The sequence below is a fragment of the Opisthocomus hoazin genome, chromosome 26, assembly GCF_030867145.1.
Source record: "Opisthocomus hoazin isolate bOpiHoa1 chromosome 26, bOpiHoa1.hap1, whole genome shotgun sequence".
Classification (NCBI taxonomy): domain Eukaryota; kingdom Metazoa; phylum Chordata; class Aves; order Opisthocomiformes; family Opisthocomidae; genus Opisthocomus; species Opisthocomus hoazin.
This window is the reverse complement of record NC_134439.1, coordinates 1620626-1643037: the sequence shown is the minus strand read 5'-3', so window position 1 is coordinate 1643037 and position 22412 is coordinate 1620626. Positions and strand designations below refer to the sequence as shown.

The 22412-nt window shown below is 55.8% G+C and overlaps 1 protein-coding gene across 1 annotated transcript in view; it reads left to right on the top strand.

Annotated features, from left to right (window-relative positions):
- The first annotated feature begins 12823 nt into the window (after window positions 1–12823).
- The window catches only part of TNS4 (tensin 4), a 30476-nt gene continuing 20887 nt past the window's right edge, over window positions 12824–22412 (top strand). Inside the window, exons 1-3 of the mRNA XM_075443700.1 lie at window positions 12824–12995; window positions 13857–14037; window positions 21800–21994. The gene's annotated coding sequence lies outside the window, so the exon portion shown is untranslated. The remainder of the gene's footprint in view (window positions 12996–13856; window positions 14038–21799; window positions 21995–22412) is intronic.

The following is a 22412-nucleotide window of genomic DNA, read 5'->3' as shown; positions in this document are numbered from 1 at the left end:
GTGTATCGTACTAGTTCGTATCACATCCTTCTGGTCTTGTCAAGAGTTGTTTGTTGATCAACCTAGCTTCATATCAGTACTGCCCTGCAGAAAAAAGAGGGTGTAAAATAAACTAAGTAGGAAAAAAGTTAGTTTACTTCATCTGTTGACATTATTATACAGTAAATAAGTCATCAACAGATTAAGTGGTAGTTTATATTTTAACTATTAACCCAACAACCTTAACACTGCTCCACTACTGGATATACCTGATGGCTGCTTATCCATGTTTAGGTGAAAAGCCTTTTTGTTGTAATATTTTATTGTTCAGTTTCAAATTTAAAGAGTCAGCAATGAAATACCGTATTATTGTGCAAACTGCTCGCAGGGAGAGGCAGCGACCACAGCTCTGGTGGCCAGCAGACCTACGTACAAGGCAAGAGCAGTCATTGCCAGGCAGGTTGAGATGAGCTCTCCATCTAAGGCAGATCTCCAGCTTGAACAGGCCAATGCGGCACGACTAACGCGCGCAGAACATTTCTTCCAGATGTCCCCAGTTAATTTATGCCTCAAGGCACATGGGGATGATCAACATCCTTTACAAAAACTGTCGTATAATTGCAACCATGGCACCAAAGAGGAAGGAACCTCAGAGAAAACCAGAAGACGTGAAGCTTGACATTTGAATGCCAAAACTAAGGACCGTTTGTGCGCTCACTAAACGATGCACGTCTCTCATGGTTTCTCCCCAGAGAGAAAGTATCAGGCTAGTTTCAGCATCCGGCCCAGAGGTTCAAGCAGCAATAAGGAACGTCTCAAGACCACGGCACCACAACACAACTCTAGATAATGACAGTCTAACCCCAAGGCTCCTTAAATAAACATTAGGTCTCGCTTACCACAACTAGGTCAGAAGTCTCAACTGCCCCAAGTTCAAGGAGCTCGCCTGTGCAAGAGAAGCAGCCTGCTGAAAGAGGAGCTCTGAACTGGAGCACACAGAACACAACACAGAACTGGGGATTTTCAGAAAGCCGACATGCTTTCAGCAGTTCCCTACGCTCCCCAGAGGTGACCGTGAACCAACCTTTTAAACAGAAAAGTCCCCTAATTCTGAGCAAACAGAGGGTCCAGCTCACAACCCTAATTTAAACCAGTAAAACTCAGCCCACCAAGCAACCATCCAAGGTCACACCTTAGGCCACAAATATCCCAGCCAAATCATGCGGAATGTGTTACCAAAAAAAATGGTGCATTTCTGGGATGGATTTAACCCCTTTTAGTACCTTTTACCAGCAAGACAGAGAAAGAAGTTCCCTATTGCAGTTTACTGAGGGACTGGGACTAATGCCAGTTTTAAATCTTCTTTAGAAAGCCAATTGAAAAAGCCTGGCCCTCATTACAGAAAGGGGCCACTGGTCTGCAGGAAACCACACCAAAAGCGGGAGAGACATCCAGCACCCAGTCCCGGCCATGTGGGGCCTGGGTGGTTCCTGCAACCCCTTCTCCAAGCCAAGGGGGAAACCTCTTTGTCGTGCCGAGGCCCTGGACTCCTCATCAAGAGGAACAACGTATCGCTGCGAATCGTTTCTCCTTCCCTGCCAGTCCTTCATCTGTGCGTGTGTGCTCGTGTGTATTTTTAAGTTACGGTTTAAAAGCCCTCAGTGCCAAACGGATCTGGGCTGGGCGGGACGTGAACTGGAATTGGGGGGAGGTAAACTGGTATGAAGCCTCACTAAATGCAGCTGCTCCCATCCACCTCAGAGCTGGCACTGGTTTGGCCTCTCCCGTCTGATGCCATCCGAGCACTGCTTCCCATCACTTGCTGGCGAAGGAACCGAGAACACGATGGCGAAGGGGAAGCTTCCCCAGGCATGGCTGTGGTTTCTGGTGTGCCACCTGGGTAGCTGCAGGAGCAAAGCCCTTGTCACCCTAAGAAAGAATGAGCTGGAGTTCAGTGAGGCAAACAAACCCTAAAAATAATGCATGTGGGTGATGAGGAAGGGTGGTGGCATGCTGCAGCAATCAGAATAGCTGAGAGCAGGCTACAGTTTCCGCTCCTCACATCTTTTTTTATAGGGAAAAATAACCCAAACTCCTGTTCTGGGGGTGGAGGTGTCAGATCTTGGGGGAGAACTTCTTGCACGGCCAACGCTCTTCCTCCCCAGCCTGCAGCAGACCACCTCCCACCGGGGCCACTGGTGGGTCCCCTCCCACCTGAGCCGCTCTCAGATGGATCTGGGGAAGCTTCAGCCAGCTGAGACCTCAGCCTCTCCTTGCTGGTACCATCACAAGCAGCTTTGTGGCCTCAAGGTGAGTGGACCAAAAGGCCCGACCAGACTGAAAAGCGGGGACTTCTGATGGATTAGAAGGCGGCAGGACCAGCCCAGAGCACGCTGTTAGTACAAAGGACGGGGCATGAACATGCAGTTGGAGTATAAGGAAAAATAATGAGATAAACAGCATCATGCTGCACTCCGTGGCAGCAGCACAGTCCACTGCTAGACCACCTTACCCTCCTTCCAGCCCCCCGCCTGGCGAGCCTGTGCTGGGGGGCTGGGGAAGCGACCAGAACAGAGGTGAAACACAACGAGTAACTCCTCAGCTTCGGATGTGGCTGGCCATAAAACCAGGAGATGTGCAAAGGGGCAGGAACTTAACAGGGTTTTGCTGAGTTCTTCTCAGACTCACTTCCCAAAACGGGCAGTTTATTCCTCGTGGCAATCTGTATTAATCGCCAAATGCACAGTACAAAAGGTAGGTGTGAGAAAGATGGAAGAAGATGAAAAAAAGAAAGTGGCTGACTAGAGGGGAAAAAAAATCATTACCTGGCAATATTTGCTCCCTACCAAGCCTTCTCCTGCTCGAATGCCTCTTTGTGCTGGCAGCAGCCTCAGGGCTGGCAGTGAGCGATTCCCCCCAGCGGATACACAGCCGCGGTGGCTGCAATGTTTGCACGCTTCCAGCAGTGGTACTGTGAGGGGAACGGAAGCTCTGTCTGATCCAACAGTTAAAACTTCGGACAAGCCTTAGAAAACGTGGGTCATAGCCCCAGCTCTGCTCCTCAGTGACCGGAGTCCAGCCGGCACTTCTTCCCCAGGCACCAAAACCGAGAGAAAATGTCGCTTTGCAAAGGCAGTCCCAGGAGCACCTAGCTCTGGTACCAGTACCACCTAGCTCTGGTACCAGTACCATGCACGGGAGCCCTCCCGCCCTCTCGCTCAAACAAAAAGGATGACCTCACGTGTTGAGATTTTGCAGAAATTGCAAGTTTTCAGGTGTGCTCACCCAGCACTCTGGGCAGCAGGCTAACCTGCTTCAAGCTGCATTCACAGTTATTTGTTGCTTTTCTCTTTGGACACGACCCCAGCTCTCCACCGAGCGAAGAGCATTGCCCAGGCAGGGCGTCCAGTCTCGGTGCTGAGCAAGCAGCTGCCACTGCCACAGCTCGTTACAAAAATCGCCTTCAGGTCTTAACAAGCATGGAGACTTTCGGTTCACCTCCACCACAGGCATGGCAGACGCAGAGCCAATCTAGGCATGATCTCATTTATTTGTCATTGCTGAACCCAGGCAAACCTTCAGCTTGCAGGAACCGAAACTATAACTTCCCTTCCTGCTGCTTTGTTTTTTCAATTCAATTGTCTAAAATAAGACAGCAAGCAGATATCAACTTTCCTTTCTTTGCTGATGAGCACTGCTGCACAAAATCCCAATTCTTGAGTGATTATGTGCTTTGTTAGGAAATTTCTGTGACTGAAGGCCAGTTCTAACATCAAGAACCATCCTGCAGGAAAGGAAAAGACCACATAATTTCCAGTGCAATAAACAGTCCAAAAGGCCTTCCAGGAATCAGAGTGTGCACACACGGCCCTGTACCAGGATCAGAACTTCTCCCACCACTTGTAGTTCCTTTTTGTTTAACCAGGAGCACGGTCTAAGATCCACTGCAAGCCAGAGAGCCTCTTACAAAAAGCCCCTGGTTACCTGGGGAGCTGGTACGGGGTTTTCCTGTTACGCAACACGAGAGAGGAGCGGAGGTAAAATCCCAGCGGCGACGCACATGCGACCGAGTGCCCTTCTGAAAAACACAGGAAAGCAAAACCGCTTCGCCCGTCCTCCCCTCGGTGCGGGGAGTTGCACCGGCTGTGCAGCCAGCGCAGGTGGATCGACCGGAGGTGTCTGCTGAGCCTTGAAGAGCCCCAGCCCTGCTGCAGAAGCCCCGCGCGGCGCCAGGACAGTGATAACGCAGCTCCTCGTCAGGGCCCACCGCTCCTGGAGGCTCCGAGCAGCGTAAAGCCCGAGCGCTGCATCCCTCCGGGTCGATGTCTGGGCTTATACTCATATAACGACCGAACTCCAAGCAGCGGAACGCTCCGGAGAAGGAAAAAGGTGCTCTTAAAAGGCTCTTCACTAACTAGGTGTTAAAACATGAAAAACATGAAATCTTTGCCAGCTGAAGTGACTCACGAATCAAAGTGCCTTTTCCAAAGACTCCTTCAAGCCTTCATTTCCAAGAGACACTTGGAACAAGTTGTCAAAGCAACTCATTTCCAAGAGACAAGTGACACTTTCACGTTTCACACACCCAGCAAAGGCAACCTATTTCCCACACATCTGAAAATGAAGGTGCTGAGTTGGACATCCAAAAAACCTTTGTCTGACTTCAGGACAAGGGGCAACGGGCACAAACTGAAACCTGGGAAGTTCCAGCTGAACCCGAGGAAGAACTTCTTCCCTCTGAGGGTGACGGAGCCCTGGCCCAGGCTGCCCAGGGAGGCTGTGGAGTCTCCTTCTCTGGAGATATTCCAGCCCCGCCTGGACGCGGTGCTGTGCAGCCTGCTCTGGGTGACCCTGTTTCGGCAGGGGGTTGGACTGGGGGATCCCCAAGGGGCCCTTCCAACCCCTGCCGTGCTGGGATTCGGTGTGATTCTGCAACCAGGACATCACTGGTGACTTGCTCAGACCCTGGTCCCGCAGGCCTGCTTGTGGTCTAGAAATTTTGGCATTCTGGTTTAACAATTTTAATTACAAGAAAAGTAAAGTGAATATTTGCCTCTGCCGCAGGAGCACACTGCCCTCCCGCAAACGGCGGCTGGGGGGTTCAAAGGCCTCCATGCTCCCCAGCTTGTTGGTGTAACCAGCACAGGGAGTCAGCGCAGCCTTGCGTGTTTCTACAGCATACCCACCACTTTGCATCTTATTATCAGGGAATCACCCATCTGCACGCGAACGTTAATGTGGAAGGAGGTGTGAACAGACACACGCATTCACGTCTGCACAGATCTCCCAGCAGAACTGGTTTCAGACTCCGGGGGCTATCGCAGCAAAATTCAGCACCACCGGAGCAAAATCTCACCGCCGGAGCCGCACAAACAGAAGCTCATGTTTTTAGGAGAGAGTTGACTGATTCCCTTGGAGATAACACATTTCTTCTTCTAAGTTTTGGCCACACCAAGCAGTGAGAAAGAATCTGTAGCCCCGTGCCACGGCAGGGAGGGGAAGAAGGAACAACAGGTCTCTTTCTGGATGACTAACACAGCCAGCAGCAATTGCCACTCTGCAGCTCAGCCCTGCTCTTCAACAGGGAGTTGCACAAGACTCCTTTGAAGAGGTTAACACGTTTGCAGTCGGTTCTCATCTGCCCTCCCAGAGGGTCACAGGTAGCTACAACGCTTCTGCTCAACCTTCGTGACCCAACTGCGTGCAGAGGGTGAGGGTCCCCGAGTGCCACAGAGCTGTACCCCAACAGACGTGGCTTCCATCAGGCTCTGGGTGGGATTGCAGCAGCCCTGCCAAGTCACCAGCTCCTTACAAGACTCATCAAACTGGCTGTACTGCCAGCAGCTTCTGGCGGGCCTCCACACCCATCTACAAACGAGCAACGCCTCACGTGCCAGCGCTGCCTGCACAACCCAACAAACAGCTGAGAGGCGTGCAGCCGGAGACGCGGAGACTGTTTTGAAGCATGCTGCAGATAACAAACAACAGAAAAGGTCTCCACGCCATCACAAGCAAGACCTGACACACTGCCAGAGCCTGCCTCCTCAGCTGGGCACCCTGTCTGGGGCACCACACGGGCTGCAGCCCACATGGTTGGAGGTGCAGCCGCCACGCCAGCTCGCCCTGCGCGTGGGACGGTGGTGGAGCACTGTCCTGCAGAACCGCCGCCCTGCCGCAGAGCTCCTCTGCTCCAGAGCTCCTCTGCTCCAGCATCAGGGCCACCACTGCTCCTGCACGAGGGGGCACGGAGACAGGGCGCTAGCGAGACCTCGGTTCTGCAGAAGAGCCGCTCCCTCCAGGGACTTCAGGCTGCTGGTGCATTCCCACCCCAGAGACCTGCTCCTAAGCTACAGCGGGAGCACGCAGGGCATCGCAACCTGGTCTGCACCCGCTCAGCTGAGCAGAGAGCTCCCCACTCCACAGCCCGCTGACCGACACCGCAGTGGGAACGTCTCCCTGGGGAGGTTTAGTCTTTCTCCCTCAGGACTGTGGTCTCACCAGCCCGTGAGCAGCAGCCAAAACCCAGCCGGGTCTCAGACGTGCTGCACATGAGTAACACCAGACCTTCCCTCCACCAGAACACCCGTGGTGGGAGAGGGCAAGAGAAGCAGAAGCGGAGGGGAGCCTGGATGTGTCTGAGACATCTCCTGGCTCTCACAGCTGGCCATGCCTTACAGACCCTGCACCGCGCTCCATGAAGGAGGGAGGTATCTCTTTGCCAAGCAGTAACGGTGATGTTCAGCTTGGGAATTAATTCCCTTTATAATCAGCAATACAAAAGAGTCTTTCCTGATAAGGCATTTCCTCCTGCAGACATGCATGAGGCTTGTCGGTCACGGCACATGGCCAGAAACACACCATGAAATGAAGCGTCAGTGACTGGCAACCAAGATGAAAACACTTCTTTCTCCTTCCTGCAAGGGGAAGCTCTCTGAAGACAGAAAATACAGATTATATGCAAAGACAGGTGACATCAGGCACTCTCACAACGCACCAGCAACCTCCCCAGGCCCTAGGTGATAACTTCTGGAAAGGCACGCCAGCCCCGCCAGGCTCCAGGTGACCCACGGCGCATCCAGAACAAGTCCACGGTCACAGTGGCCTCTGGGCTGCGGTTGTCACGCAGCGCCGGGAGCCGGCAGAGAGCGGGACAGAAAGCTGTGGTTTCTTCAGAGAGCAGGGACACGATCTCCTCGCCTCTGGCCTTCCGTCACCCAGGAGGTGCAAAGCACGCGCTGTTCTGGGGCGACGGCACCCAGCCAAGCCCTGCTCCCTGCTCGGGCCACCGGCAGCTCCGGCCGAGGTGCTGACACCCTGTGGGATCGGCCGGGAGACGCTCGGCGGCAGACACCGACTGCGCCCACCCAGCCGCACGCCGGGGAGGCCCTGGAAATCCTGCCCCTGAAATAACGGCGGGGGCTCCAACGGTGTTAGCTGAACTGTACTGAAGTCCTCTGTGGGCATTCAGGCTAAAAAGTAGAGACATTTTAGTCTGGTTTAATTTAAATACAGTGAAAGCGATTTTAAAATGGCTTTGATTCACTTTGGCTTTACCTCTGAATCAGACTGCCCATGCCTTTTCTGGATTTCAATAATCCATTTTAAAGGCTAAACTTCATAATGTTTCTAACATCTTCCCATAAAAATTACATCTTCCATGTATCACTTGCCACTAGCTTCATACCCACATTTCCCAGAATAAACGGTCTTTTCCAGTCACCTCCCACCACTGGGAAACGGCGCTGCAGCGGCCGACGAGCGCGGCTCCCGAGCAGCAGCGTGAGCTGAGGGCAGCCCCTTCCCGGGCACGGGAGCTGCGGATTTTCGGGCAGCTGAAGAAAGAAGCTTTCTTCAAGTTTCTTTTCTTTTTTCACAAACGCACATTTTTCCTCACGAGGCCACATTCTGACTTTCAATCACACCCCGACCTAACCCATGGAGAGCTCGGTTTCTGCTGCCACGCGCCGTGACGGAACCCGCTCGTCGGCAGCAGCCCTGGGAACGCCGGTTGCTTGAGCGCAACCGCAGCTTCTACACAACCCCACAACGAGCAGAACTCCTCGAGCCCCGCGCGGCTGCCCGGTCCCGACGGACCAGCGGACAGCCTTAGCTCCCAGGCTGCTGTAGAGGCACCATGAAAACACCCGCTCGTCGTCTCAGCCAAAGCCTCACTTGATGACTCAAAGGCTTCGTCACTGCTGCGCAGGTGAGAACAAACTGCGCAGAGGTGGAAATTCTGCGCTGTGGGAAAGCCGCAGCTGCAGGAGGCAGAACAGACGTTTCCACCGCGGGCGGACCTGTGCTAACTGCTGGAGTGTCTCTGTTTCCCTCAAACCCCACCGTATTAACACCGGCGTGATGCTATGGAGCAATCCCTGTATTTGTCAGCAAAAATGCGGGTGAAAACTTAGAGAATTAGACTGTTTCTCACACAGGGGAGAAAAAGGCTTATTTCAGCCACTTCGTTAAGGGCGGGCGACCAAACCCCTCAGAAAATCTTCCCGTGAAGCCTACACTCTGACCCCGATGTGCTCCCCCAACGTGCCTGAGGCGTAATTCAGCTTTTATTAATTAATATTTATTAATTAATTGCTTTTATTTTCAACGGAGGCTAACCCTGGGGCAGCTGCTGCTTTCAGTGCGTGCTTCAAAACCCCTCACCCGAGGCGTCGCTCCCGGCGAGGCCCTGCCGGACGCCGTCGCCTGCGGAGGGGCTTCGGCACGCTGCACCCCGGGGCCCCGGAACAGAGCTGGCAGCAGAAGTCACCACCTCCGTCGCACCTTCAAAGACGCTTATTGCAAACCGAAACCTCCCTGGGTCCATGTGGGCTGGCTCCCGCAATGCCTCTTCCCCCTGTTTGCATAGAAAAGGAGCCATTGCTTTGTGGCTTTCTGCAGAAGTTAAATGAAGAAAAACAACAAAGATTGCTCCACCTACGCAGATGGCTTTTACCTGAAAGGGATAGAGCCCACACTCCACCCACCCAAACCTTACAGAAATAAACATACAGTGACATGAAATCTGTTATCAAGGAAAGTTTCCCCACACCCCCTTACAAAAACACTTCAATATTTGTCCTCCAAGCTGCTGCCAGCCCACTCTCCCCCGCAGATCAGAGTGTGTGCAGCAGATAAGGAATCAGACGTCCCTTTTTGGCCTGAAAGCTGTTTTGCCAGACATTTTCCCAGACCATTAAAAACGAGGATATGTGCAAGAGGCAAGGAATCCCTGCTATTTTCTGAAAAATGCCCAAGCAGACCCCCAGAAATTAGCGACACGATGATAAGCAGAACGACGGCTGCTGCGGCAGGGCCGACCAGCGCTGTCCTTCCAGGGTCACGCTCGGTCCGCCCGCAGCGCAGCCGAGGTCACGCTTTGAGCCATCGCTCAGGAAAGGTGGATGTCACCACTGACACCACAGGAAATGCGGATGTCATCGCTGACACCAGCCAGGCCCCCAGGCGCGGGCCCAGGCGCTGCCAGGTGAAGCCGCTGGGCCAAGGGGGCTGCAGCGGGCTGGCAGCAGGGAGCGCGGGGCCATGGCTGCCGCTGCTCTGCTCTTCCTCCGGCTGCAGGGAGACGCAGCCCGCTCCCGCAGCCCTCATTCAGCGAAGGCAATCCTGACGGGATTCCTGACGCTGTCGGCAATGCGGGGACGCTGAAGGACGCGAGCGGAAGGTCACCTCGTCTCTCCCCTGCTCCCATTTTCGGGACTCTCCTCTCCCGGGGGAAGCACTCCTGTGAGGTGCTCCCGGACAACGCGCACGCCAGCCTTCCCTGCTAAAGCATCGCTCCAGGTCTGACGGGCCCTGGGCAGCAGGGCAAAGCCACGCCGTACCAGGGCTTCTGCCAACCACCCCGGCCAGGCACCAGCGTTCCAGCCCCTTCAGTGCTTTCCCGAGCTCTCCCAGCCCGTGCTCTGCCTCCATCCCTGCGGCTCGCTCTCCGGAGCGCAGCGCCTGGCCTGGCGCAGCTTCGGGAACCAATTCCTCCCCGTTTCGGCGATCGCTTCTTCATCACAGGCTCTGAAGAAACAGCAGCCTGTGAGACGACAGACGCCTCAGCACACAGACAAGCTCGGATCTGGTTCCCTTCCCAGCTTGCCTACACGTTCCCTGCGTGATCCCAGCCCAAACACCAAGGAACAGCAGGTCTCAATTCCCAAGCTATAAAACGGGGGTATTAGCACTTAATTTCTCTCATCCACTGTCTGCCCAGATTGTAAACTCAGTAGGAAAAACGATGTGTTTGCACAGACTCTAGCATGAAAGAGCCTCCAGACAGAAATGAAATATCAAATAATAAAAATCATTTAAAATCTCCAGCAGGCAGTTGTAGAAGTAGAAGGGAAAAGAGAAACACATGCTTGCCTTCTGCTGGCAAAAATCAACACCCTCCAGGCAGCGCGGAGCCTGCCGAGCGCCGTGCTGCAGCGTTTCCCCGGCTCGTCTGGGAAGGGCTGGCAAACGCCCAGCACCGGGCAGGTCGGGACCCCACCGACACCCGGTCAGCACCGTCCCCACGCCGCGTCCTCGCGCACGAAGCTCACCAGGCCCAGCACAGCCCCTCTGGGTGACACCGGCCCTGCCAGCCCACGCTGCTCCTGCTGCAAGCAGCAGCTGACGGACTTCACCCCGTTTAAGCTGCAAAAGGCAGCTGCAAAAGGCAGCTTTGGAGGCCGGTAACCAGGGGTGTCCCTCAGGGGTCAGTACTGGGCCCAGCCTTGGTCAACTTCTTCATCAGCGACCTGGATGAAGAGTTAGAGCGTACCCTCAGCCAGTTTGCTGGTGACACCAAACTGGGAGGAGTGGTGGATACACCAGCAGGCTGTGCTGCCATTCAGAGTGACCTGGACAGGCTGGAGAGTTGGGCAGAGAGGAACCTGATGAGGTTCAACAAGGGCAAATGCAGGGTCCTGCACCTGGGGAGGAACAACCCCATACACCAGTACAGGCTGGGGTGGCCCTGCTGGAGAGCAGCTCTGTGGAGAGAGACCTGGGAGTGCTGGGGGACGACAGGGTGACCATGAGCCAGCAGCGTGCCCTGGGTGCCAAGAAGGCCGGTGGGATCCTGGGGTGCATCACGAGGAGTGTGGGCAGCAGGTCGAGGGAGGTTCTCCTCCCCCTCAGCTCTGGCCTGGGGAGGCCCCATCTGCAGTGCTGTGTCCAGTGCTGGGCTCCCCAGTTCAAGAAAGATGAGGAGCTACTGGAGAGAGTCCAGCGGAGGGCTACGAGGATGAGGAGGGGACTGGAGCATCTCTCCTGCGAGGAGAGGCTGAGGGAGCTGGGCTTGTTCAGCCTGGAGAAGACAAGGCTGAGAGGGGACCTTAGAAATGCTGATCAATATCTGCAGGGTGGGGGTCAGGAGGATGGGGCCAAGCTCTTTCCAGTGGTGCCCAGTGACAGGACAAGGGGCAACGGGCACAAACTGAAGCAGAGGAAGTTCCAGCTGAACCCGAGGAAGAACTTCTTCCCTCTGAGGGTGACGGAGCCCTGGCCCAGGCTGCCCAGGGAGGCTGTGGAGTCTCCTTCTCTGGAGATATTCCAGCCCCGCCTGGCCGCGGTGCTGTGCCCCCTGCTCTGGGTGACCCTGCTTGGGCAGGGGGTTGGGCTGGGGGACCCCAGAGGGCCCTGCCAACCCCTGCCATGCTGGGATTCTGGGATTCTGTGAAAAGCAGGCCTAAGCGTTCCCATTTACAAGGCTGCAGATTCTGCAGGAGGTGGCTTTGCTGCAGCCAGGCGAGCCACGAGCGCTGCCCGTGCCAGAGCCCAGCGCCTGCCAGCACGGGACGAGCACACGTGGGCACAGGGGAGTGCGCGGCAGCGGGGGAACACGCGTTTGGGGGCGAGCAGAGACATCAACCAGCGATGCAGCCGCTGCCATAAACACCTCCACGGATTGCTGAACGGACACTCCGGGATGGCAGCACCCACCCAACCGCCCCACGCCGGCCTCTGCGCAGCCAGCGCTGAGACGCACTGCCAGGGCCGCGCTGCGGGGAGGACTGCGCAGTGCTGCTGCCGCTGCGGGTGATGCTGCTGCTGCTGCTCACGCTGCTGGCACTGCTGCTGCTGCTGGTGCTGCTGGTGCTGCTGGTGCTGCAGGTGATGCTGCTGCTGCTGGCACTGCTGGCACTGCTGGTACTGCTGGTGCTGCCGCTGCTGGTGCCACTGCTGCTACTGCTGGCACTGCTGGCGCTGCTGCCACTGCTGGCGCTGGCTCCAGCACCCCGGCCGTGCCCGGCGTCGGGGCCCCGTGCGCCATGCGCAGTGGCGGAGCACAAAGGCCGGGGCAGCCAGACCACGCGGCGCAGAGGAGGAGGGGGCTCCCTTCACGCGCACTGCACACGCGCACCCATATACAGGGTCTGCTCGCGCGGCCACACACTGGCACACATCGCCCCGCGCACGCGGCAGGAGCCACGCACGGTCCCGCACGCACACGCCACGCACGCACGGAGACACGCGCAGTCACGCGCCCCCCACGCGCGCGGCCACGTGCCCACCCACGTGCCCACGCGTAACGCTCCCACCAACACGCGGGCGCATGCGCGGGTGCAAGCTCCTCGCCTGCCTCTCTGCACGTGCACGTGCACACACGTGTGCAACCCGGCGCGCGCACGTGTGCAAGCCCGCGCGTGCCACACGCACCGCCCACTCCCCCCCCCCCGCGACGAGCCCCGCGCGCAGGCGCCGTCGACACGCACACCCCCCCCGCCCATGCAACTGCGGCGCCCCCTGGCGGCCCCTGGAGGGACGCGCCGCCCGCAGCCCTGCTCGCCCGCTGGACCGGCTCCGGCGGGCCACGTGACCAGGCCTGACCACTCCCACTCCGCGGCGGGGGGGCCTGGCGGGAACGCCGCAGCCCTCGTCCGCGCTCGGAGTGGGGCGAGGGGCCCTGACTCCCCCCCCCGCGGCTTGGAGCAGCCCGAGTGAGGGCAGCGGGCGGCCGGGGGGGGCTTTAAAGGCCGGATCCGGTGGCGCTGAGGGGAAACGGCGGAAGGGGGGATGCGGTGGTGAGTGGCTTGGGCCGTCCTGCTTCCCCCGGCCCTGTGGGCAGGACCACGCCAGTCCTGCCGTGGCGGCCGTGGCTTCTTGCGGGGCTGGGGTGCAGCACAGTGGCTGTGCAGGCTCCCAGGGACTTCGGGGTCACGGAGGCCCCTCGCTGCTCAGGGCTTGGGGCTGCTGGTGGTGGCGGTTCCCCTTCCCGCTGAGGGCCCGGTGGGCCCTGGGACCGGCCCACCTGAGTGACAAACCATTGCGAACAGCCCTGCCACACGGCACCTCAGGCAGCATGGTTGCAGGGGGAGGGAGCTACAAAAGTCCTTCAAAAGGGGCATTGTGGGGGAAAATGAGGTTGGCAACGGGAGCGTGGTGTCTGCGGTGTCTGGGGAGGGCACGGAGGGCACCTGCTGCGTGACCAGACCGAGGTGGCGAGGGCTCTGCTCCTCCGAGCTTCCCTCCTGCGGTGCGCTGGGCCACGCAGCACCGTGTTTGGAGTGGTGTGGTTATCTGCGTGTCGCGTCGCGGGGGTCAGTGCTTTGGTGAGCAGAGCTGCCAAGTGAGGTTTAATCACGTCTTTATCACCCTTGAGAAAACAGGAGAGAGTTGGTCAGAAAAATGGAAAATAGTGGTGTGCCCTGGTGTGTTAAAGGGAAGCTCTAAGCTGGGCTTCGTCAGGGCCGAGGGAGGGAAGCATCAGCTGGAAGAGTTGTCCCTGCAGTACAGGAAGCACAGCTCAAATGCAAAGCTCTAATAAATAGGAAAAATGTCACCATCCTAGAGCTACTGTGTACTGGTCACCTGGCCCTACCCAGAAGGAATTTGAAAGAGAAATAGAAGAAAAAGCTTTAAAAATCAACCTATTTGCATTCCAGAATTTGAAGTGGTGGAGGGCGCTTCCCGGAGCGGTTCATGCGGAGATGCGGGAGGTCCTGCGGCAGCGTGCGAGGAGCTGCGACGGAGCAGAGCTGGCCGTTGTCCCGCGGCCTCGGCCTTCTCCCGTGCTGGATACACCGGGGAGCAGAGCTGGAGCACCAGCGCCTGCGCTCGGCCGGGGTGAGTGAGCCGCACCTTCCTTAGCCCTATGTTCATTAGCTGCCTGTTGATTAGCCGCCTGTTAAACACCCGGGGGAGTCCAGGCCCCGCGCCGGGGCTGCTGAGAGCCGCTGCCACTGGAGGGCAACCGGAGACCGCCGATTTCCCTGGCCCGGCGCCGGCGGGAGCCCTGCAGCGAGCACCGGGCGCAGCCGCAGCCGGTCCGGGGCTGCTGAATGGGTCTGCCGGGAAGCTGAGCCCCGCAGAAAGATGCGGGAGCTGCAGCCCGCCGGAGAGATCAAGCTCTGATTAGCCTTTTATGTGTTTTCTTCGCTGTATTATTTCCCGAAAAAGTTTCTAAATCTTTCTCCAAGCTCCAGTGTCATGTTATTCTGGTTTAAGTGGAACGGCATGGTGCCCTTCATTATTTTTTTAAAGGGTCTAAAAGCTTGATTTGATGCTTGAATGTCCTTATGCCTCCCAGGCAGACGCTGTTACAACTTCTTCTCTCGCTGCTGCTGCAGGGAGCCAGACAGTGCCCAAGAAATCCAGAAACAACACATTCTTGGCAGCAGTCTGTGACTCCTCTTTTAAACACAGACTTGCACCATTAAAATCCTGGCTCCCGGTGTCCTGTCAGTGGCCGCTGAGGCATGATTTCCATTTCTGCAAACCATGAACAGCGCGGTGGGAAAGCCCAGCTAGGAAACACGGTGGGAGAGCCACGCTTCACATTTCTCTGGTACCTTCTGAGGATCTCAGGGCCCTTTGGAAATGAGAGCCAAGCTCTAAGTGTGTTTTGCAGAAGGAGAAATAAGTCTGAGGTGATGCTTGGAAGCGTGAGCAGAGCCTGGAGCTGGGCATGTATTTCCAGTCTCATGAGCTCATTCTCATGCCTGTTGTGCTGGCACAGAACCATGGCACTAGAATTAACAGGGAAGGAAGTAGTAATGCAGCACTTCTGGTATTAAAATGAATCAATAAACAGACCATGACCTGCATGCAGTGCACTAGAAAGGCACTGTAGTTTGGAGCCGTTCGTTTCTTGGCTGAGGTCTAGGAGCTGATCCTTTCCTCGTGCTGTGGCTGGTGAGCTGTAACACCGTGGGTTATGCACAGTCATGGGCAGGAGGGAGAGTGAGAACACGGGCAAGCAAGCGCTAATTCACAAACACACAGGGAACCAAACAAAACTAGAGGCAAACCATCTTGTCCTTGTAAATGCTGAGCATCCCTTTTTGGTTTGTTCTGTTTCCCATGACACGTTTTTCTCAGTGTCATGAGAAAAGCGTTGAAAATTCCTAATAGCAAAATAAAAATTAGAGGCCAGCGTGTCATGTCTGACACATGGGTCAGGCCTATTCATGCTGCCAGGATCCATCTCCAGCAGGGATCTTGACAAAACTCCTCTGCAGAGGAAGATGCCGGTGTCATCTGGCAGAACCAGGATGCTGGTGAGGCAGAACATGAGATACCCCAAGCCCCTAAAAGCGGCGGCACTGACACTCAGACTTCCCATCCTGCCTGCCTTGGTGGCCATGCCTGGAGTTGCAAGTCTTCCTCTGTTGTAATTTGTTGAAGCTGTGACCCCAGAGGATGTCTGAGAGTGACAGCCAGACCAACCGTGGAAGTGCTAGTGATCTGTTTGCTGTCTTTTTGCTCTTCAGGACAGCTTGTCCGTCCCCCAGGAGAATCACCACGACTCCATTAGAGTCCATTAGCAGCTTCCTTTCCTTTAGCCTGGCGGTGAATTTAGCACTGGTGAAAGGTGCTGTTGTGGCAGTCACGGAGGCCGGGCCTGCTCACAGCACAGCTCCCACATGGAGAGGAACCCGGCGCACCCAGAGCAGCCCCACCGAACCTGCCCTGTCGCAGGCAGCCCTGTCTCGCTGCAGGAAGGAACCGCGGGGCCTCTGCTTCCCTTTCCTGCAAACATGGACAATGGCAGAGGCAAGGACCTGAAAGAGAAGGAGCAATGGGTTTCCCCCCATCAAAACCAAGTGGTTTTTAGTAAAGTGGTGCCTGACAGGCATTTGCCTGCCTTGCAGAGGGGGCTTCAGGGGGGGTGCTGCTTTGCTGTGAGCCGTCTGCTATGGGGTCGTTACTGCCATGACCTGGCCATCCCAGCCGAAGAGCCCTTTGCATCCCTGAGCCAAGGGCAAAGCCTGAGAAGAAAGTATTGCAGGACCATGTGGGACAGGAATGGATTGGAGTCGTACTGAGGGCTTTGGCCAGGACAAAGAGATGCCTCTTTCACTGAGAAACGGCCCAGCCTGGAGCCTCTGAGGGGACCATGGGCCGAGCGGGGCCGGTGCCTTTCCAGTCCAGGAGCCCTGCGTCAGGCAAGGGCACTGCAGGCCAGGACTGAGCCATGGAGAAAGCACGCAGAACATTTGGCCCTGGTATACCCTGCACTGCGGATGTGAACAGCCTTCCATAAATATCAAAATGCTTTCAGCGTGACAAGTGTCAGCAGCTGTGAGTCAGCCCTTTGCAATGCTTCCGATCAGACCAACCATGGTTTCATTGTCTCTGGGTCCCCTGGAATGTGAGCCACACAGAAGCCCACCCCAGCAGCCCGGGTGCTTCCCTGGGCTGCAAACAAAGGCGAAGGAAGCACCTTGCGAAGTCCCGATGCAGTGATGCGTGCCCAGGCTACAAGGGATCCGAGGGGAAGATGCCACTTTCCAGGTAGCCCTTGAGCGTTTTGTGCGTGGCCAGCACATGGCTCGGTGTGGAAAACAGATCCCGAGAGCACATCGCGACTCTCCTGCCAGGGGAGGTCTGGGAACAGCTGCTGAGAGAGCGCTTGAGCCTCAGTCCCTCCAAAGCTGCTAGAGATTTGAGTGGATTTTACCCACCGTAAGGTGGAAACGTGCATGTGCCTATCCGTGCACAGCTGCAGAGAGGTAGCTGCACGCCCTCAGCACAGCCCTGTCCCACTCCGAGCCCCTGGCAGCCCTCCAGCTCCAAATCATTCTCACCTATCTCACCACCCTTGCCCACTTTATCCCAGTAAACCCACAATAATCAGCCTATTCTTCCCTTGCCCTCTGCTGCTGCACCCATCCGGAGGCCCTCAATATGCTTTGGCTCTAACTTTCCCCTTCCTGTGCTGTCCCTTCTTTCATTCCTACTCACCCATGCTATTAGCAGCAAGAGCTGTAATTAACATCGCTGGCTGTGCCCAGAATCCTCTCCCTGCCCCTGTTGCAGTAGGGTTTACAGGTTTTTCCGTTGAACAAATATGGGTGCAATTCACCTGAATTGCCAGTCCCTATCAGTTGCTGGCTTGGGGCATTGCAGCATGAACAAACAATGCTGATTATGGAGAGGAAAAGCAAGTGTGGAAAGCAATTGTTCTCAACCTCACCTTGATAACAACGACGCCAGCCCCAAGACAAAAGCCGTTTCACAGTTCCATGCCCCGGGGTTGCAGGAGCCTCATTCCTGGAAAAGGGAAAATTGGTCATATTAGCTTAAAATGCAGCTCTGAGGTGGGAAGGATCGTCCGCTGATCAGGCAGAGTGAGAAGAGCTGGATTTCATTTCCTTTTCTTCTTCCACCCACCATGAAACCTCAGGCAGATCTCTTGCCCTGGAGAAGAAAACTTTTCCATGATTATTTAGTTGAAAGCTGTCAACAGCTATAGCTCAGAGGTTAACGTCTCTCCTCTTGCAGTGCTGTCGGTGTGTGCAGAAATGCTGCTGCTGAGAGGTCGCGGGAGCACAAACGAGCGTGCACGTCGACAGCCGTGATGCCTCCATCCCAGCTCCACGCACCATCTGCAGGCTTTGTGCGTGCCGCACCCCTGCCGTAGGCCCAGCTGCCACCTGGATTGCAGGGCCACCACATGGGATTTCTTTACAGCAGTCACAGGGTGAACAGCCCAACTAACCGTCTTTCCCGAAATCTTGCGTGTAACTGCCCGTGAGGCGTGAGCTGTTGGTTCTGAGCCCAACCAAACTGACCGCAGGATTTTGCCCTGCGCAAGTGCGGAGATGCCTCGTGGCTGGCTGTGCTCTGGTTTCTCTGGTGGCTTGTACCAGCAGCTGCTCGGCTGCCAGCTCTGTGGCTCACCGCTGGGTTATCCGCAGGTCTGGCGGAGGGCAGAGCAGGGTGCTCCATGTGCCACAGCAGGTACCAGCTTCTGCTGGTACTTGAGCAGACCGTGGTCCAGGCCAGTGCCTAAATGCCAAGGAGCTTCTGCAAGCAGTTGGGGTGCACGCGTGAGAGGATCTCTGTGGGGTCCCTCCCAAAGTGACTCACTTTCAAACTGAAAAGTTTGTTTTAGATGGTTGGGGATTTTGCACTGAAGGGGAAACAAACTGCTTAGGATCTTCCTCTGCAGAGGAGAAGCCTCTCTATGTTTGGCCACAAATAAACACAAACATCTCCAGGCTTTCTCCTCCAGGAGAGCCCTGCTTGCTGAGAAGCTCTTCAGGCTTCACCCAGCACTGCAGCTCCTGCTGGGCTAGCCAGCAGCCACCTGAGAGTTTGAAACAGCTTACGTTTTTAATGGTGAAATTGCTTCTGGCTTACTGGGGCAGGGCGAGTCTTACTGCCCGGCAGCTCAGCCTGGGAGTGACCAGGACAGTCTCCTCTGAAAATCCCTGGGATTTACCACTGATAGTTACTGGAATGGCTCCAAGTGGGTTTTATTTCAGGCAGTGTCTCGACAGCCCTGTGTCACTGATCACATACAGCAGGACTGTGGAAGTGCCTACCGAACCATCACTAACGTGCTCCTTGGAGGTGTCTGTCCGTGTTCTGGCTCCATCTGGCTGGGAGCAAAGCCTGGGGCAGCCCTCGGGGACTGCTGGGTAGAGAAACAGACTTCCAGAGACTGGGCTGTAGCAGCAAGAGAGGAGGGAGCATCGCCACTCCTCTGGAAACACGATGTTATGGTTCCACACCTGGACTGGAAGCTCTGCTGTTAGCCCACGGTCAGGTGCCTTTGCACCAGGCTGTCCTTGTTGAGTTAATGTGAGGTGCCTGGCACAGGCACTGGGAAGATCCTCTGGTACCTGCGAACCCCAGCTTGCAGAACCCCCTCCAACAACCCAGCTGAGGGTCCCCCAGGACTCTGCTGGCAGAAGATGGTCTGCAGGGCCAACACAAGGCTGTGATGACTAGCTGCAAGGGGATGGTGTTGCGTGGCATGGGCTGAAATACGTCTCTGGTGGAAAGCCAGGTGGGTCCGTGATTCATTCAGTGTCTTACATCAATGCGGGATTGTTCATGGCTGTATCCAGGGCGGGTCCTAGAAGCATCTTTCCATGGAAAGTTTTGGACCATGACATCTCAACTTCTGACAGATGGGTGCTACCACGTGGCACAACCTGCGCTGCCTGCTCCTGCCCTCCTGCAGTGTCACACACCACAGCAACATGGAGGCATTTATTCCCCATGTGAGGTTTCCTCACTGGAAATGGTCAGTTAAAAGGTGCCTCAGGAAAAGGGCTTGCTGTTTAGAAAAGAAGAATCCAGTCTCTAATTCTTGGCAATTTTGAGAGCAAAATGCAAGCCACAGGTGCATGCTGCAGAGAGCTGTCCTGTGCTCTTTTGCTGGCTTCAATGACCTCAGCCTCTGAGAACACACCCCAGAGAAGTCAAAGATGTGCATCCTGGGTGACAGTGGCTCGGGAGACGCTGCTGTCTGCTGAGCAATGTCTGTACAACGTCCTCAGTGCACTTTGGGGCAGGGAGTCTCTAAATGACAGTCTTCTGTTGGGCTTGTCCATAGCTCATTGGCACGTGGTGAACTACCGGTGTCACACAGCACTGGCCAAAAAAGGGTTTTTCTCAATGCTCCACCTCCACAGCAAGGGAATTCCTTGACGGAGGCTGTAGGAACCACCCAGTGCTCCCACCTCAGCTTTGCCCGTGCAGGGGCAGCAGCAGGACCTCATCCTGTTTCATTGACGTCAGTGGTTTTCCCCTCGCTGACTGCTGAAGCCCTCCCAACCACTCGGCATGTGCGGGCAGATACGGGGAGCTCTGCTGCAACCCAGCCTGCGCCTCTGGCACGCTCCGGGCTGTGGCAGTTGGTTTTCGATTCCCTCCTGCACAGACACATCTGTCGGCTCCGGGCACGGCGCAGCGTGTGGCCCTGCGTGTGGGACACAGGGAGCTGGTCCTTCCCCTCGCCCGGCTCGTGGCTGTCTCTGGCTCTCACTGATGCTCCTGGGCATCATGCAGAGGCTTGCACTTTCAGCCTGTGAAAATCATAACTGTGAGGTCTGGAAAACAAAATGTCCTTTTGCCGTAAGAAGAGGCTGATTAATATTCCCTCGGGGGAATCAAAGGGCCTCGTCACTGCTTTGAGTAAATGCGTTTTGTTGTTCCACGAAAAAGCGTGACTCACCTGGCGGAGGCTTCCGAAGCGGTGAGGTCTCTGCGGCACACACGTGACGACTGATAAAACGAGCCCTGCAGTTACGGGGTTTAGCAGAGGTGTGAAGGGCTGCCTCCTGCCCCAGCGTGTGCCCAGCGTCGGTCTGGCCTTGAGTCCCCTCTGCTGGGCAGCTCACACTTGTGAATGTCGTTGAGTGCTTCCTTCTCCATGTTGCCAAGCAGTGCTAGATGCTGTGCTCACATGCTCCCACACCGAAAGCAGGGGCTGGCTCAGCTCGGGGTGTCTCTGGGGTGTTTGGAGGTGGCAGCAAGACCCAGTCCCAGACCTCGCTGGGTACTCATGGTCCTCTCCCCTGCCCCGCGCTGCTTGGCAGGCAGTCAAGTACAAAGCAGGTCAGGCATCCCTCAGAGCTTTCCCTGGGAGCTGCCCGGGCTTGCTCTGTCTGTAACAGTTGTGCCATCAATCCTGGGAAGGTCGTAGGCTGCTGAGGCTTTTTCAGATAGATATTTCAGCACTTACCATGTTTTCTTCATTTTTTTGAAGGCCCCAGAGGAGGCAGGAAGGGTGGAGGGCTGAGGAGGAGGAGGGAGGAAGATAGCAGTGGTTTGCTTCCTGCTCAGATTCACTGCTTGGTCTACTTCCAGTGTCACTTTCTGATGTGCTGCACAAGGTGCCACTTCACTTCTCGTGTGTCAGGCTTCTGCGAGGTTTTCTGGAGCCGGTGGTGAGAGGGAGGTGGTCTGAGCACAGAACACAGGACACAGGGCAGAGCGTTCCCGAAGAACAGTTGGGCAGAGCAGCTGCTTGGGCCAGCTCACAAATTTTATTTGTTCTTTTTTAGCTGTCCGATTAATACTTTGTCTTTTATGGGCACATCCTGGGTAGGGCCATGCTCAGAGAGATCTGCCATGCACAGGCAGGTCTGTTTTAGTAAAGAAAGACGGGACAGAGGAGTTACCAACAGAGGTGGTTCCAGAGGATTCTGCCACTGATGCTGCCGAGGGGTGTTCCAGGGTGAAGCAGGACCTGGAGGACAGTCCCGGCTTCCAGCGCTTCTGCATGGCCTGAACATCTCAGCCCAAGCTGGCCTGCAGCCCTCAGAGGCACTCCATGGCTTCCCTCTGGTTATGCAAGAAACAAATCTAAAGTTCCAAGCAGAGATGACAAATAAGGAGATTTTTAACCTTTTCTCCTCATTTGCACAGGTGCATTCCAGGGAAGCACTCCCAAGTCTTATTCATAACCAGTATTTGTTCCTCTGAAAACGCTCTTTTGTGTTGGGTCAGCTCATTGATATCTGTGTGTTTGTTTTGCTCAAATTCCAGAAACAAGTAACCGTGCATTTACAGAACCGACATGATCCTGACTATATGGCTGTCTGCCTCTCTTGTTCCTGAAATAAATTTTCATTCTTTATTTTTGCAGCCTGCTTCTGTTGGGAAGGTCGATCTGCTCTGCAAACAGCCCCTGCACATCTTGCTGTTGCTGGCGCTGCTCTGTTTGCCAGGGATCCTGCCCCGAGCCAGCAGCCATCCAGCGATGGGCTGCGGAGGGCCCAGGAGGAAGGCGTTTCCTCCAGCCCGTCCTGTGGCCGCTTCAGTTTGCCTCGACCATCTCCAGGTACCAGCTGTGACTAGAGCGCAGTCCCCCAGCCAGTTTCCCACTCCTGATTTCCCTCTGCTCTCCTGGGGTCAAAAACATGGCGTTTGCTGGCAGCTAACTGCCCATCGCGTTCCACCTCGGGGGGGCTGCGTTACCGTGGTCTCACCCACCTGCACGACTCGACAACTATTTACAGAGTCTAGGGATATGTTGTTTGCTGGCGTGCAGAGCTATGTTGTTTGCAAATAATATTTGGGGCCTTCAGGGTGGGAAAATCCAGGATGACGCAGAGGCTTGTTCGTGGCAGGATTTTTCACCTTAGTGCAGGTTCGCCTGCACAGTTGACTGGCGTGTGGTTCTCACAGGCTTTGCTGCTTAAATACAAAACATCCTCAGTAAATTCAGCTCAACACGGGTTGTAATTGGAATAACAGAG